This window comes from Vulpes lagopus, chromosome 3 (genome assembly GCF_018345385.1).
Source record: "Vulpes lagopus strain Blue_001 chromosome 3, ASM1834538v1, whole genome shotgun sequence".
Taxonomy (NCBI): Eukaryota; Metazoa; Chordata; class Mammalia; order Carnivora; family Canidae; genus Vulpes; species Vulpes lagopus.
Window position 1 is genome coordinate 81,404,995 of NC_054826.1, and position 17,971 is coordinate 81,422,965.

Sequence of the window (17,971 nt, forward strand, 5' to 3'; positions counted from 1 at the left end):
TAGTGTTTTTGCTTCCTTCTGGATAAAGATCCAGAAATGGAATTGCTGGATCATGTGGCAGTTGTTTTTAATTTTCTGAGGACCCTCCATACTGTTTTGGTGGCTGCACCAAATTACACACCTACCAACCGTTCTCTTTTCTCCACATCCTTCCCAACCCTTGTTGTTTCTTGTCTTTTTGATGACAACCATTCTAACAGATGTAAAGTGATCTCTCACTGTGGTTTTGATTTGTATTTTTCTCATAATGAATGATATTGAGCACCTTTTCACATACTTGTTAGCCATCTATATGTCTTCTTTGGAAAATTGTCTATTCCGATCCTCTGCCCATTTTTTCACCAATTTGTTTTTGCTATGAAATTATATTAGTTCTTAGTATGTTTTGAATATGAAGCCTTTATTGCATATATGATTTGCAAATCTCATTTTCTCCCATTCAGTAGAATGATGATTTCCTTTGCTGTGCTGAGATTTTGCATCCCCATTGGTTTACTTTTACTTTTGTTGCCTTGCTTTTGGTGTCAAATCCAAATCATCATTGCCAAAATCCCCGTCAAGGAATTTATCACCTATGTTTCTTTTTGGAGTTTTTTTGCTTAAGGTCTTACATTCAAATATTTCATTTATTATGAGTGATTTTGTGATTTTATATAAGATAGTGGTCTGGTTTCTTTCTTTTGTGTCTGTCTATCCATTTTTCCCAGCACCATCTATTGAAGAGACTGTTCTCTTCGCATTGCAAATTCTTGGCTCTTTTGTCACTAAAAAATTTTTTTTAAAAATCAATGCATGGATTTATTTCTGGGCTCTCTCTCCTGTTCTGTTTTACTACAGTTGAATTGTGGCCACATTAGAACCTCTTTCTGATTTTCTGCTTTCTTGCCCATAAAAATGGACAAAATAATAATTAACTTGTAATTTTGGGGGGAGTTTAAAAAGTGATATGTATGTTTTAAATGGACTAGATCTAATATCACAGATATTAGGTGATATTAGGTGACATTAGAGTCAAGGGATCAAGTGAGTGAGGTACTTATAAATTATAATAAAGTGTTATTTACTTTATTCACTAAATGAAACTTGAATTTTCCAATCAATGGTGTTGAGACTTTGCACTAAGTTTCATGTCTCCCATGATCTGTAAGAAATCAAAGAGTTAAGATTCCTGTATTGGACAAATAGCAAAGTAGCAGAATTCTTAATTTCTAGTTATACGTTAAACAAAGCAGAAGTCAATAAACTTAGTAGAAAATAATACAGAAAAGAATCTATGAGTATAAAATCTGTTTTTTAAAAAACATAAATAAGATTGATAAATTTCTAGACAGACTGTTGAGGAAGACAGAGATAGAAGACACAAATTGCCAATTTCATGAAGAAAAGAAAGAATATCACTACAGACCCTATAGATATTACAATGATGATTTAAAAATATTATTGTGGCCAAGTTCAAAAAGGGTGTTGCCTGTGTTCTCCTCGAGGATTTTGATGGAATCTTATCTCACATTTAGATCTCTCAATGAGAGATCTAACTCCAAATGGAGTTTATCTTTGTGTATGGTGAAAGAGAGTGGTCCACTTTCATTCTTCTGCATGTGGATGTCCAATTTTCCCAACACCATTTATTGAAGAGACTGTCTTTCTTCCAATGGATAGTCTTTCCTCCTTGATCGAATATTAGTTGACCATACAGTTAAGTCAATCGGAGAAGGACAAACAGTGTATGTTCTCATTCATTTGGGGAATATAAATAATAGTGAAAGGGAATATAAGGGAAGGGAGAAGAAATGTGTGGGAAATATCAGGAAGGGAGACAGAACATAAAGACTCATAACTCTGGGAAACGAACTAGGGATGGTGGAAGGGGAGGAGGGCGGGGGGTGGGGGGGAGTGGGTGACGGGCACTGAGGGGCACACTTGACGGGATGAGCACTGGGTGTTTTTCTGTATGTTGGTAAATTGAACACCAATAAAAATTAATTTATTAAATAAAAAAAATTAAAATTTTTGTCAATAAAATTGATGATTTAAATGAAATTAAAATATTTTATAAAAGACACACAATCTGCCAAAGCTAATTTGAGAAAAAATATAAAGACCTGAGTATCTTTTTATCAACTAAATAAATTAAATTGGTTAAAAACTTTTCACAAAGAATACTTCAGACCTGGATGAATTCACTGGTGAATTCTACCAAACATTTAGGGAAGAAATACCAATTTAGCACAAATTCTTCTGGAAAATAATTGAAGAAAAACAAATACTTGCTGTCTTATTTTATGAAACCAATGTTATCCTGATACCCAAAACTAACAAAATAATGAGAAGAAAAGACACAACTATCCCTCATAAACATACATGTGAAAAACCTTAGCAAAATGCCAGTGAGTTGAATACATCAATTTGTATAAAGACAATGCAGTATGACAAACTGGATTTTATCTCTGGGTTACCAGGCTGGTTCAACATTCAAAATCAGATTTCCCTGGATTAATGTTTGAACCATATACTCTTATTCATCCTTTTATCTTCAAACTTTTAATATATTTAAATTGTGTTTCTTACAGGCAGTGAAGAGTGAGTTTTTGAGTTTTCATCCAGTTACTGGCAAAAGATTATAGATTTTTCTGCATCTTCTTTCAATTCTATGTATTTTGCTTTTTATGTTTTGAAAATATATTATTAGCTGCATCAAATGGTATGTGTATTTGTTGAACACATTTTCATTATGAAATATCCTTATTTACTTTAAGTAATGATTTTTGCTTTAATTGCTATTTGTTTGAAAAGTAGACTAGATGAAAATTAAAAACAGTTCATTAAATGATGCCATGAAGACCATTTTAAAAATCAAGTGTAAGTGAGAGAAGATATATATAACACACATATCTGAAAAGAGGCACATTCCAAAGCATGTAAAGAATATATAAACCAATAAGGAAAAGTCAGATACCCAATAGCAAAATGGACAAGATGTTTGAACACGCATTTCAAAAACTGATATCTAAGCAGCCACTAAACACATGAAAAGGTGCTCAACTTTATTATAATCAGGGAAATTTAAACCATGAATACCCATCACACTTACTAGAAGGGCCAAGATTTAAAAGTCTTAAAATGTGGGCCACCTGAATGGCTCAGTGGTTAAGCATCTGCCTTTGGCTCAGGTCATGATCCCAGCATCCTGGGATCCAGTCCCACATCCAGCTCCCTGCAGAGAGTCTGCTTCTTTCTCTGCCTATGTCTCTGCCTCTCTGTGTGTGTGTCTCTCATGAGTAAATAAATAAAATCCTTTTTTTAAAAAAAGTCTGAAAATATTAAGAATTGGCAAGGATGTGGAGTAATGGGATCTTTTATATAAACCTGGGAGTATATTAGTCCATTTTGGTATATATAGGTACAGCCATTTTAGTGAACTTTGACATTATTCACTACATTTTACTATACACATATGCTGTATTCTGGAAATTTCATTCTTAAATATATGCCTGTAAGAAATATGTGCATATATGCACCAAAAATATGTATAAGAATATTCATAACAACACTACTCATAATCACCAAAACCTGCAAACAACTCAAATACTTATCAACAGTAGAATGGGTAAACTTAGGTGTATGAACAGAATAGAATAGTATCCAGCAACTAAAGTGACTGAACTATTTCCTAAAACAATTTGGATGAAAATTGTAAACATGTTGAGCTAAAGAAGTCAAACAAGAAAATGCATACTGAACAATTCCATTCATATAAAGTTCAAAACCAAACAATCTATTGTGTTGGAGGTCAGGATAGTGATAGGGCATAGAGTAAAATTTGGGGAAGGGCAGCCAGAGGCTGGCTGGGGATCAATAACATTCAATTTATTGAATTGGGAGGTGGGAGGTGGTTACATGAGTGTCTTTACTTTGTAACACTTCTTCAAGCTGTGGGTTTATGATTTTTGCACTTTTCTAAATGTATTTGTACCTCAATTAAAAAGTTCATAAAAATTCTTAACACATAGAATGCAGCTAAACTTAAATCTCTTTCTGTGTTTCTTGACAGTGGAGTCATAAATGGAAGACTTCAAATTATGTCAAATTTACTTTCCAATGTAGAGGAAAATCAAGATACTTTCAGCAGACTATGTTCTGTTAGCCTTACTCCTGGGTTATAATATGTTTCCATTAAAAGAGCCTTTATGTGGTGTTCCTGCGTCAGTTCCATTGGAGAGAGATTGTGTCTGCTTGGTTCATCATTGTGGATCTAGTACCTAGATTAATTTCTAGACCAGATAAGGTGCTCAGCAAACACTTGTTAAATGAATAAATGAATTAAAGCAAAAAGAAGCTGTCAATTAAAGTACTTATATGAGTAGATCTGGGCTCCAACATCATTGCAAAGGGACAGGGAATGGCTCAAACAAGGGAGATATCAGTAATGTAAAAATTGGTTCTCGAATATTTCTCTTATTATAAGATGTACACTGTGAGTAGCAGCTCTGAAAATGTCAGGGAGAAGGCTTCCCTTTTTCTTTTCCTGGCATCCCAAGAAGTCACAGATATGTCACAATCACCTCTTTCAAGACCACCTCTGCTTTGGCTGAGTTCAGCGTACCCACTTGAAGTGATTCATAATTACCTCTATAAGAGTCATTGCAGGACAGGGCATTTGTCCTCCATGGAGCCCACTGCTTAGCATCCCACATTTTAGAATTAATACATTAAAAGTAAGGTAGTGGCGTTCATTTGAAAAAATTCTGTAATTCAGCCTTGACCCTTCCTTGAGTTGTCCTTTAACATTTTAGAGTGACTTGTGAATGGACAGGTAGAAAATGCATATGTGACACAAGTATAAGCTGTGGAGAATAGCACAGATTTTTACCACACATCTTGGCATTTAATCATGTATTGTCTTGAAATGTTATCTATTCTTTACATGAAAGCATTCTGCATCTCTCATCTGAATTGTGGGCTCATTTAAATCAGGGGCTCTGACTGTTTCAATTCTCAGGTAACTTACCTGGTCTATACTGAGCCAAGAACATGAACTGACCTGAGTCAGTGCCAAATGGCAGGGCAAAGAATAAAGCAGGGAGACCAGATGGGATCATATTACAATAATTCAGACAAGAATGGTGGCTTGAGCCAGGAGTCAAGAACGTTGGTGAAGATTAAGGGTGGAGCTCTGAGGACCTCCAATATTATGTGTCAGGAAGATGAGCAGATAAAGATGCACATCAATAAGGCATGACCAAGGAGGATAAGGAAAGAGTGTGGTCTTTTAAAAGCCAACTGAGAAAGCCTATCAAGAAGGAGGCGATGACCAGTCTGGTGGCCAAGTAGGAAAAAGACTGACAGCATTGGATTTAGGTACATGTGGTTTTTGGTGGCTTCAACCAGAGCAGTTTCAATGACACAGTGGGGGTGAGAACTGATGGGAGTGCCCTGAAGACACAGTAGCTAGAGAGAAGCCAAAGACAATGAGAACAGACAACTCGGTCCAACATTCTACTGCAAAATGGAGGAAAGGAATGGTGAGAAGTTGATCAGAGAACTGAGTTTTGCTTATTTGATTATTATTGTTGAATTGAGAAATATGAACAATGTGCTAAAAATAAGGATATACTACAAAGGGGAAGATTGATGTTTTAGAACGGGGAGGAGTTTTGCTAGAATGATGTCCTTGAAAGGTTAAAAAAGGGTGGAATTGTCAGAATGATTCACCCTGTTGGTTTCCTTGGAACTTTCTAGCAATGGAAGCCCTATGTCCCAGGAAGCCCTCAGGCCTGGGCAAACCAGAAAAGTTTGTCACTGTAAGTAAAGTAGAAAATAAGGTCAACTGACAATTAGATTGGGGAAGGAGATACTGGGGATTTGGGAGTGAAATGAGAGTGGAAATAGTTGTCCTGGTATGCACTTCTACCTGGAACACGCCATCACTAAATTCTAGGCAAGCTGGAAAAAAAATGTAGAGAGGTGACCTTTTCATTATAGGTTTTTTTTTTGTTTTTTTTTTACTTTCTGACCAAAACAATCAGTAGTGAGAGAAAATCTCTATCAACAAAGGCTTTGATCTCATGGAAGAGAAATCCAACTGATGTCCAAAAAGAAAAAAATAGAGCCTTAGCTGGCAGCCAGTGAAAGGAGAAAACATTCAAAATATTACCCAAATCACTTACCATATCTCTGCAGTTAATGGAAAATCACCTCGTCTGTGAGGTTTTGGGAAAGAGGTTTACTAGATAAGATACTTTGAAAAAAATCATACATAGAGAACTATTGACCATATCATTTGTTTTCCTTCTGTTCTCTTGCTGTGATTGTAAACTTGGCTTCCTTGATAAGAACCCTTCATGTGAAGGCTCCGTAGATAATGCCCTCATAGGTCGCTGGCTCATGCCCAAGTGATAAATCATGTCAAGATAAGGAAATCATTTGGTTCTTTAAAGTTGAAAAGACGATGTGATTAAAAATGTCATTTGGTGGATATATGAAAAGGTTTCCTATCATCAGTTATCCAAAATAAACCATATTATTTAGCAAATGTCTGCAGGGAGACAGCCAAACAGATGTTTAAGACAATGAAGGAAAGCTGAAAATATCTCAAATGCTGTAGTGCTTTAAAAAATATATGTACTGATTTTGGAATGAGAGATTTATGTTTATTTTTTAAATGATTGGCTGATATTGCTTTTATGGGGTAGATTTTTTTCTACATAATATAGAAATTAATGCTCTGAACATTTACTTTAAGACTAGGAGGGAAAATATGAGATGAAAGCTACGTGTAATCAGCATTTTGAACTATAGAGAACATGAATTATGTGGAAAAGAAGTCTCTTTGAAATCTATAGAAGAATCACAAATTAGGAATCACAGGTAAACTGTGTCCAGAGGAGGTGTGAAGGAGAAAAGAACTCAGCACATTTAGAGGCAGGGCTATTTTGTTACAATTTCACCCCAGAACATAAGGCAGGGGTTTCTTAGATGGGAGCAGCCATGCCCACATGCAGCAGCACCTCTTCTTTCTTCCTCCTGTCTGCCTTTCCCCAAATAACCCATCCTTCTGGTCTACCCCAAATAACCCTTACTTCTGGAATACCGCAGGATGCCCAACTCCTGAGGGGCTTAGGTGGAGACAGAGCTCACCAGCTTCCCCTGCACAGAGACTGAAGTATGGGAGGATAGACCCAGCAGGCAAATGATTCCAGAAGGTGCTCTCCTAGCAGCCATAATGAGATGGGAAAGAGGCGATTTCTTGATGCTGAAGGGGCCAAGGGTGGGCCAGATCTAGATCATGAATGTGAGGGCACTTCATATCAATTGGACATTCCTAGTCTTTATTTCCCCCTCATGGCCAGGTATGCATCCCTGAGAATCAGGCAGACACCTGCTGAAAAGCTTCCTCCGTTTCCCTTAGGAGCACCAGGATTGATTTAAAAGATTGGGATAGATCTGCTTTAGAAACCTCAGTTGGGAGCCCTGAATTCACCTGCTCTGAACTAAGGACAGCTTTGAAGGAGAGCATTCCTGGGTGACAAAAGAATCCCCCGTCCATTCTCTTTCCTGGCTTGTTCTTCTAACATCATGTTGGACTATGCCACCATGCTCCCAAAGGGGGTTGCTTGAGAGGCGAGGGCAGCACATCAAATACATAAGTCTCTTGTGCTAGTCACACTGCCAATCACCTACACAGTCAAGGGTGTTCCAGCTTCAGGGCAGCAGAAGATCCACACAGACTCACCTGCCACCAGCCTTGGGTGGAGAATATGATGGAGACTTGTGCACTACACCATGAAGGTGAGAGGCCTGCGATTCTGTCCAGGTCAGAAGCAACTTCTGAGCACGTGAAGAGGGATGCAAGAAAAGAGCGTACTGGGTGCTTCCCCTCCTCCTCCATTTTTGTGTCCTACACCATACTGAGGAGTGCCTTTACCCCGTCTCCCCTTCCTCCTCTCTCCTTCTCTTCCTTTCTTCTCTTCACCCCATTCTTGCCCCATCAAATCCTGAGCCTAATGGCAGATAGAGGTATGTGCTAGTGCATGTGGGAAGGTGTGGATTGGTGAGGGGTGGGTGTTTGGAAGGAGGAGAATAGTTAGACTTATTTGGGGGAAGGAAAGAGATTTTCATTTTGGAATTATTATTAATTATTATTATTATTATTATTATTATTATTTATCTGAAAGTCTGGGGTAATTTCAGCCTTTGATCATTACCAAGCACCTTGCCCATGGTTTAGTCTCCTCTCCCTCTTCCACGAACTTAAGCATTTTTGCAACTCCCTTATTTATTGTAGTGCCTGGCAAAGTTCAGGAAAGAGGTTTGCTGAATAGATGAGTAAATGAAAGAATGAATACCCAAATGAAGATGACAGGCTGAGCTTCTGGAAAATCTTTCTTATCCCTCCTGCCCCTACTTAGGAGCATCCAAGCAGGCACCAAAGGGGTATCTTCTCATTTTTGCAAATGCAGGAAGCTGCTGTGTTGTTTGTCAAGGCCAAGAAGTGCCCTGAGGCTCAAGGCCTGGCCACCAATCCAGCTGTCCCCCTCCATGTGCATATGGAGTCAAATGGTTTGCTCCACAGGGTCCTTCCTTTGAGGGATAATGCAGCATGAATATCTTGTGTGCCTGAGATAACTTGTGCTATCAGCCCTCAGAGAGCAGGATTTGAGGGGCCAAGAAAGGGAAAGGAAAGTACAAAAACATATCTGGTCTCAGTGTCAGATATGAGGAACACAAATCAGCCAAGTGATTATAAGCTACGCTTCACTTCCAGCAGACGGTTGACTAAAACACAGATGAGATTGATTGGAGAGTCATTCATATTACACCTGAGACCCTAAATGGTCATTCAAGGAAAGCACAGAACCTCCTCACTCCGTGATAGCCAGTGCTATGTTTCTCTGGCCAGTTTCTCCTCTGTTCCTGAAAAAAAAAAATGTGTTTGACCCAGATGGCTGGAAATTGGACTAATTGGTGTGGAGCCTGTCCTCCTGATGAAGCTCCTTCCTTTACACCTTCTTCTGGATGGTAAGAATCAGGTTCTTTTTTCCTGGGCCATGGCCCAGGTCAATCCAAGCTTAGCTTCAGTGTGGGGGCCAAGGAGCAGTGACCCAAGTGCCTAGCTGAGATCTAGCAGTACATATTCAGTAGTTGTCCTGCACTTAGCCTGGGGCCTCCAGGCTTCCATTCCCAGGCTAGCCTGTGTCTCATTGCTCTGTGTGCACAGAGCCCATCTCAGTGCCAGGGACATGTGTGATGACAAATGCCCGCTTGCTCAGTGCTGTCTTCTGCTCTGTTCTCTCCATTGTGCTGGGCACCCGGCCTCAGGGGCTTGATCTTTTTCTGAGTCTTTTAGGATCCTTTGCAAAATTTACTGGTGCTGTGTTCCATTCTCTTTCAGTGGCGCCTGTTCTCCAGACTAATCGCATAGATTAAACCGGTGTTAACTGTTTAATGCTTAACCCCTGCTGAGAAGCCTGGCATTTTAGGGAAAACTCATTGAAGGACTAGAAAAAATGGATCTAGCAATTATATATCGGAAGGAGTGGGGAAAGGAGTGTCAGAAAGGGAGGCAAGAACAGTTAGAAGCCTACCGCATTAAACTAGACTTGAAATAATGAGAGCATAGGCTAGCATGATCATAGTGGACCGGTGAACATTTGTCAGTTTGTGGATGTCACAGTCTTTAGCAGTTTCCTGTATTTGGAGAGCATTGGAGTGAACCCAGCCTTCCCTTGGTAGAAGCTGGAACTTTAACACAAGTGAAATCTTTCCCAGTGTCCTTGGAACCTGAGGTCCAGGCATCTTGACTTACATTTGGCTTATCAGTGCACCCATTTAAAAAAGAAAAGACATCATTTGCTGGCAATGTGGGTAGAGTTTAGGGAAGAGATACCATGATTTCAGAGGTCATAGGGCAGAGGTCCTGGAGGATTCACAATATGAGCATGGTCTGTGTCCAGAGGAAGCTACACAGCGTCTCTGCCACAGTTATCTACCGGGAGAGTGCATGTGAGTTCTTCCTGGCTATGAACACTGCAGGCTTGGATCTCAGGAGAATCTCTGCATTTCCTAAGACCTTTTCATAAATTCCTTTTCTGCTTAACCTACCCAACATGGGTTCCACTGTTGCAACTCTGATTAATACAAGAGGATACTGAAAGGATTTGATGTAATTATCCTATTGATTCTTTAACAAGATGATAAATCCTTGAAGGACCGGATTTTGTCTTCTTAACTATCTTGCAGGACTTAGAATATAACAGGCATTTCAGAAGTAGAAAAGCCTGCACAATCTGATTGAGAATCTTCTGAAAGTTGTAAAAGACCCTCTGGTTTTGAAAGCCAGATTTAGCACAATTTATACAAATTCTCAGTGGCCTTCAGAGCTCTCAGCCGAGCCAGGCATCCTTTAAGGTAAGTAGTCTTACTTCATGGCTATAGGGGATATCCCACTGTACCTGTTGAGGAGATGTCTTGGAAAGAGCACTGTTCTAGACCGAGCAGGGCTCAAGAGGCCAGAGAGGGAGAATTCTTCCAACGGGAACTGAGTTGGTCTCCAACATTTGATCGGGGTGTGTGAATCAGAGAACAAACTTAGCATGAGGGATGTTTAAATTGGATCCTTTATTTGCCTGAATGACTTGCACACCTTTGAATTTCATTTTCTGTTTTCTTTATCTTCAGAAGAAAAGAGAGAAAAAAAGAAAAAAAAGAAAAGAAAAGAAAAGAAAAGAAAAGAAAAGAAAAGAAAAGAAAAGAAAAGAAAAGAAAAAGAGGAAAGTCTCCTGCAGAGATGAGGTGAGAAATGCTCATATTAGAACTCGCATTTGCTTGCCTGCTCCACAGTGACCTCCGTTCTATGGGTAATATTCCCTGCTTCCAGAGAGGCTGCAGTCGGCAGATATGGTGGACCAGCAGAACTGCTTACACATGAGCCCTGGTTTTCCATCATCATCATCATCCATCCATCAGCTGTCTTCCCTGCTTCTTGTCTGACATGCTTTTGCTCTGCTTGGAGAGAAGTTGTAGAGAACTAGAAGAGTTTCCAAAAAGTATAGATCACGCAGGTCACCACCATGTTTGAAAAACCAGGCACCGAGTTTGTAGGCTACAGAAGATCCCTTGGAAGAAGATCCACACGAGGGTCACATTGATCCTGGGACATGCAATCAGGGTGATGTTGGCCTTACCTGGAAGCAACTGAACACCAGCCATCCCGGAGAAGAAAGACACCAAGGCAATTGAATGCAGAGTGTCAGGTGTCAAAACAGAGAAGCCAAGAAATAAGAGTGTGTAGAGCCTCCTAGATGACATTGTTGGCCTTTGGCTTTAGCTTCTCATTAAAATAACCACCCCAAGGGGTCCCGGGGTGGCCCAATGGGTTAAACGTCTGCCTTTGGCTCAGGTCATGATCCTGGGGTCCTGGGATAGAGCTCCGAGTCTGGCTCTCTGCTCAGTGGGGAGTCTGGTTCTCCTTCCCCTGCTGCTTGTGCTTGCTCTCTCTTTCTAATAAATAAATTATTATTATTTTAAATGAAATAAATTAATTAAATAAATAAATAAAATATTTTGAAAAATAAAAATAAAATAGAATAAAATACCCACCCCAAAGCACATATTGTTGCTTTATCAACCTTTTGTAACAACCATGGCCATCTCATAGGAATTTGCTAACAAGATTTACTGGGGAGTTAAACAGTGAAGTAGTGCCTACCATCTGAAAGTATAACACACTCATTGTAATGCCTTATTGTTATCTTTAAAATTCTTTAAAATTCAGTGGTGTACATAAAAAGAAAACGTAATGAGGTAGTGTTGGATTTTCACAGCCACCAAAATGTCTATTTGGGTGACCTCCACTCTTTTTCTGTAGTAGTTTGATAATAACTATCTATATAGCTTTACTGCTTAAGATACTTCCTGAGTATGATCCCAATTTCTTCATCCCCCTGCATGATAACATGTCTAACTTCCCTGCTTTACAGATGAAGAACCTGGGGTTCACAGGGTTGAAACTGCCTCCCCAAGGTCTTAAAGCAAGAAGACAGATTTCCAAACTGTCCATTTGCCTCTGACCCCAAATCCCAGTTCTTCCTTCTGTGCTGTGAAATCCTAAATGATGCTAATTCTTGATACCCTGATACCAGCCTCAGGTTTAAAATGGGATTAAGGCCAATATTGTCTCTTCTACAGTAAAGACATGGAAAACTTCCAAGATAGGATAACAAAACACATTAAAAAATGATAAATCTGCCACAACTAGCAAAAGAGGCAAGAAAGTATTTTCATTCTCCTGTGCAGCTCTTCCACTGGGGCTGCCCTCGGGCTACCTAGGCCATACCTGGCTCATCCCTGCTGCTCGTAGTTTGCTGCACGAGTGAGCAAACATACTCAGCAGTGGATTGGCTGCATGACTTTTGTCAAGTCATTTACCATATCTCCAAATTGGTGTCCTCAGGAGTAAAATGGAAATAAAGAAAAACATTGCACCATAAAGTGCTATAGAAATACATGGTGCTGGGATGCTGGGATGACTCAGTCAGTTAAGTGTCTGCCTTTGGCTCGGGTCATGATCCTGGAGTCCTGGGATCAAGCCTAGAGTCAAGGGGCTGCTTCTCCCTCTCCTCCCTGCTTGTACTCTCATTATCTCTGTTTCTTTCTCAAATAAATAAAATCTTAAAAAAATAAGAAATGCCTGGTGTGCTCATTAAGGAGGTAAGTCAAGTAAGCAAAACCCTGTTCAATGCACAAGAGAGTACCTTCACAATTTCCCAGGACTACACTCCAGCCCCTCTGTAGACACAGTGCTAAGCCCCTATCAAAGTGCCAGTGACCTTGGAGGCAGTGGTCACCACAACCCAAAAGAACCTTTTCTGCCCACTGAGAGACCCAACTCTAAAGCATTCTCCCCAACAAGCCAGTTTACATTTTTCTTATGAAACCCTGAGGATATTTATAAAATAGGACTGTGGTGAATGTGCTGCCATAAGAGAAACAGCTCAGGATGGAGACCCTGGCAGGTACCCAAGTCCTGTGCACTGGCACAAACAGGGCTCTGATCCGGAGTGTGCGCCTTCACTCCGTCTGTTGTTCTCACTGCTGCTGGGAGGTCAGAGCAGAGCACTAGCCTCCAAATCCAACTCTGGCTGCTCTTGGGGAGAAGTGAAGGGGAATCGAGCCGTGAATGGCGGCCACAAGAAGATGACTTTGAGTCGAGATGTGTCAGGTAGAGAGCCCCTGTGGCAAACCCAGACTAAGTCTCTCCAACAGGTTCCCTCTTGTTCCACCACTCTGGGCAGACGTTTCTCTCCATAAAAAGCAGAGATTTGCATAGAGCAATTTCTCTCCCTGTCCTCCATCCTTCCTTCTTCCCTTCCTCTCTCCGTCCCCCTTGCCCCCCCTCCTTTTCTCTCTCTTCCTCTCCAACCCCCCACCCAGACTCCTCCCGGCTATTGGCTCCTATCTAAAAATTGGCTCCTACATAAAAATCCTTTTAAAGATAATTCTAAGGTCAGTTTTTAGATGTGTTCTCACAGCTTTTCTAAACCCAACATAGCCATTCATTATATTAGCAAATTCACATAATTAGGCACTTCTCTCTGCAGAAATTGTGGGATCAAGCCAACACCTGGAAGCTGCTTTTGGCTGAGGATAGAGGCAGGAGGGACAGTGTGTGTGACCCTGAGAGGTGGAGGCATTAGCCCAGGAGTGGATTTGGAGAAGGGTCAGCTGTCAGGCCTCATGGGGAGGCCTCAGCTGTCAGGCTTCATGGGGAGGCCTAGAGCACACTCCATCGGGTGCGATCGATGGGCACATGGTTGCTTTCTGCAGGTTATGGCAGGTGACAATGCCAGCTCTTGGAAGAAAGAGCAGATTGAGGCTGTAGGTCAGAGATACTGCTACAGGTTAATTAAATCTCCATGGGGTGGTGGCAGTTGGAGCAATACATTGACGTTTTACTGTGAGTCACAGGTATGTTTATCATCATGAACGCCAAGTACTAACTGCTATTTACTTAAACTTTCTCTAAGAGGGTCCCACTTAGAATTTGTCCAACAAGGTATATTTCTGACTCATTAGAGGGAAAAGGGATTTTTTTTCCACCTAAAATTACTGTCATTGTAATTGCTGTTGCATGCAGTGTACTTTTCAGTTATTTTATCTTAATGAATTTATCTTAATACATTGACAAAATAATTTTGTAAAGTAGGTACCATCTCCACTTTTCCATAGCCCATCCAATCTAGAAGTTAGGAAAAAGTCAAGTGATCAATCACTCAATAGTCACATATGAGATTTTCCTGGTTTCACTTCCATCTGTGATTTTAGGACTTCTACTCTTTGACTTAAAAGCCACTTCCAAACCTGACACCCCAACTACACAGTGGGTATGGGGATTTGGCATTTAGGTTCCATTCCACCTTACTTTTCATGTGTCTTCCTAAATGACAGGGTCTAGAAAGATGGAAGTACATTTGACAGACTCTTTTGCAGCTAGGGTTTTGGTTGGTTCATTTGGAACCATGATTTGGCATATAACGGTGAAGTGGGGCTCCCACCTGTGGGTCTGTGGCCTTACCTGCAGCTCCTGGGAGTCCTGGTGATGCTGGGCTACCTGACTCAGCATCCAGGATCCAGCCACCAGTTACAGTGGTGCTGAGAAGCAACTGTGGTTCCCCAAATGCTGTACACTGGCCTGGTGATGTGTTCTTGACCCCACCACTATTGTGCTGGCCTTTTGACCCCTACCTCCTTTGCAGAGGCACTAGCTCTCTCCATCGGTGTCAGTTCTGGAGTCATCCTATTCTTCCAAACCTATCTAGGAGCCTGCCAACTCCCTATTACTCTATTGAATCCTCTTTATATTGAAAATAACTGGGATATTTCCATTTCATGCACTTGAACCCTACTGATACACATCCACATCCCCCAGTGCCAGCCAGGTCTGGGAGTCCCCATCAATATGTCATGTCTACCTATGGTTACAGCCATCCCACCTCCCAGGTGATGAAGGCCATAATTCTTAAACTGCTTCAACCCTTGTAATGACCCTCAGTGCTAAGACTTCTGATATTCATGATGATCCATTGCTCTTTCCACTGTGGTTGGAAAAGAAAGGCCACCAAAGATCGATTGCCAGAGTATGCCTGGCTGGAACTCCTCTGCAGGTCTGTCCATCCTTATATAGACAGTGTGGTTGTAATCCGCAGTGAAATGGGGATAATCTCTTCTCCACTCCAGCATCGTTTTGCCACATCTGATGACTCTCAGAGATGACTGCACAAGTGTGCTTTTCTGTCTGATTTGGAGCCTCCTGCTCCCTGGTACTTATCCCATACTCACTAATTAAACAACGAATTCTACAAATATTTGTTGGGCACCTACTGTAGAGTGGGCGTGGGGTTACACTTAAAACATCTGTTTATTCTGACAATGGAGAATTGTCACTTTGTCCAGTTTGAGTCTTGATGCTCTCTTCCCACTGAAGGGCCACACTCCAGGCATGAACGAGTCCCTTGACCATCATGCAGATACTCTGCAGAGCTGTCCAGTAAGTCTGTTGGATGTGCCCGCAAGCTGGGGTATGTACAACTAATACCACCTAAAGGAGCATGTGGAGATTGGAAGGTGGCTGGGGAGGGTGCCTGAGGTTGCTGGATCCTCATTCCTTCCAGAGTGGCCTCCCCAAGGTCATGATCATTTCCATGATATCACCTAATGGATTCTAAGAAGGGTGATGTACCTACGGAGAGGCTTTCCTAGACAACTGAACTTAGGAGGTTATTGCATTTCTGAACCTCTCTTTTGCTTATTCTATCCTTAGAAGATGAAACGCAAGTCCAGTGGTCCATAACAAAATGTATTTCTTGGAAAGTGACTTAAAGTCCTTCAGTATTAGAGTTAAAATGCCAGGTCTGTTTTACTCTTTGAAAACTTTCTCTATTTCACAGAGGATATATTATTTTAAATATAATGATTAGGACAAAAGGTCACAGAATCAAAGAAGAGAAATGACATTTAGAATTTATCCTTCACTTTATCTGAATTTTAAATTTCTTGGGTTGTTTACAGAACCCATGCCACACTCTGCTATAGGGAAAACAGCAGGAGAAAATGAGAGGAAAACTTTCTAAAAATAGTATTTGAAGGAAAGTTTTCTTTAGAAATGTATTCAAGAATCTCAGGGTAGAACAGGAAAGAGAAAGGTCTTTGGAACGTTTGAGGGGGAAATGTTTTTAGTGAAAGAACAACTCAAGAAATATTTATTTATTTGCTCGGTTTTAAAAGGTGTTCTTAAAAATAAAATAAATAAATAAATAAAAATTTAAAAAAAAATAAATGATGTTCTTTAGTCCTGAGATCCTGAGGAAAGCAAATATGATGTCTCCTGAGGCTGTCAAGAAAAAGAGGCAGGGATTTTTATAGGCAAGTGGATGATTCACAGAGGCTAAGAAGTACCAGAACTGGCTGCTGGTCCCTTGCTCCCACTGAGACCCAGAAACTAAGAGAGATAGTACTTAAAATTGCAAAACATTTCCCTGAAAAGATCCAACTTGCAAAAAAAGAGATTGTTGGGATCCCTGGGTGGCGCAGTGGTTTGGCGCCTGCCTTTGGCCCAGGGTGCGATCCTGGAGACCCGGGATTGAATCCCACGTTGGGCTCCCGGTGCATGGAGCCTGTTTCTCCCTCTGCCTATGTCTCTGCCTCTCTCTCTCTCTCTCTCTCTGTGACTATCATAAATAAATAAAAATTAAAAAAAAAATTAAAAAAAAGAGATTGTTTATTTTTAAAATGTGCATCTCTGAAGAAAATTTGATGAGACCCTGAATCTGTGTGGGTATTCGTTTCTGTCTCTCTCTTGCTCTCACAGATTTTAGGATTTTTTTTTTCTTTACCCTTCTTTGTTTCCAAACTTTTATAAAAATGTATCCAAGTGTGGATTTTAAAAAACATTTACTCTGCTTGACATTTTGTGAAATGTTTTTTTCTAAGGACTCAGGCTTCTTTCCTTTCTTCTGAAAAAATTTTAGGCATTACTATTCAAACACCATCCCTAAAGGATCCTCTTTATTTTCTATTACTAGAACTCACTGGGTAAATATCTAGATTGATCCTCCATGTCCCTTAACTTTTTTTTTTCATATTTTATTTTTCTTTATTTCTTTGTGATGGATTCTGGAAGATTCCTTCAGTTTGATCACCCATTTCATGAAGTCACTTTTGAACTGTACTGAGATTCAACTCCTCTACTGAGTTTTTGTTTCAGCAGCACTATTTCTTATGCCAAACTTGCATATTTGTTATTTCTATAACAATCCATTCCTATTTGATGAAGCCATTTCCTCCTTTACTTCCTAGAGGATATGGAAATATTTCTCCCAGTTGTAACTTGGCCCTCACTGGTGCTTGCTGCTTGTCCTTCATGCTGCTGGTGTTTCTTGGGTGGCCTCTGCCTTACTTCTGTGGGATGTGAAGTTGTCTGGTGAGATCATTTCATTGTGGCTTCAGCCTGGGACCTGGCAGGAGCAGGCTCCCACAACATGTGGAAGCCAGGCTCTAGCCCCAAACATGTGTGGGCATTTTTCTGCCAGGCACAGCCTTAGATTGACAGCTTAGTTCAACCCCTAGCCCTCCCACCCACCTGGGATAGAGGCCTAATAGCCTGCCCCAGGTGTTTGGTCTTGCTCTAGACAAGCTCCATGGCAGGAATGTGAGGCAGGTGCACCCTTACGACTGTGAGCTTCCTTCTGCCTCTGTTGTATAGGGATAGCACTCATGTCTTGTCTACAGAGATTTCCTTTTTTTTTTTTTTGTGCATGACTATGTGCTTATAAATAAATTTAAAAATATTTTTCATATGTGGTGAGGAAGAAGGGAAGTTATAGCCTGTGCTCAATCCAACATCTGGAACCTGGTATCTAGTTAGGACTTTCTCAGGAGAGGGGCAGGAGACTGAGGTGCAGTGGCAGGCAAGATG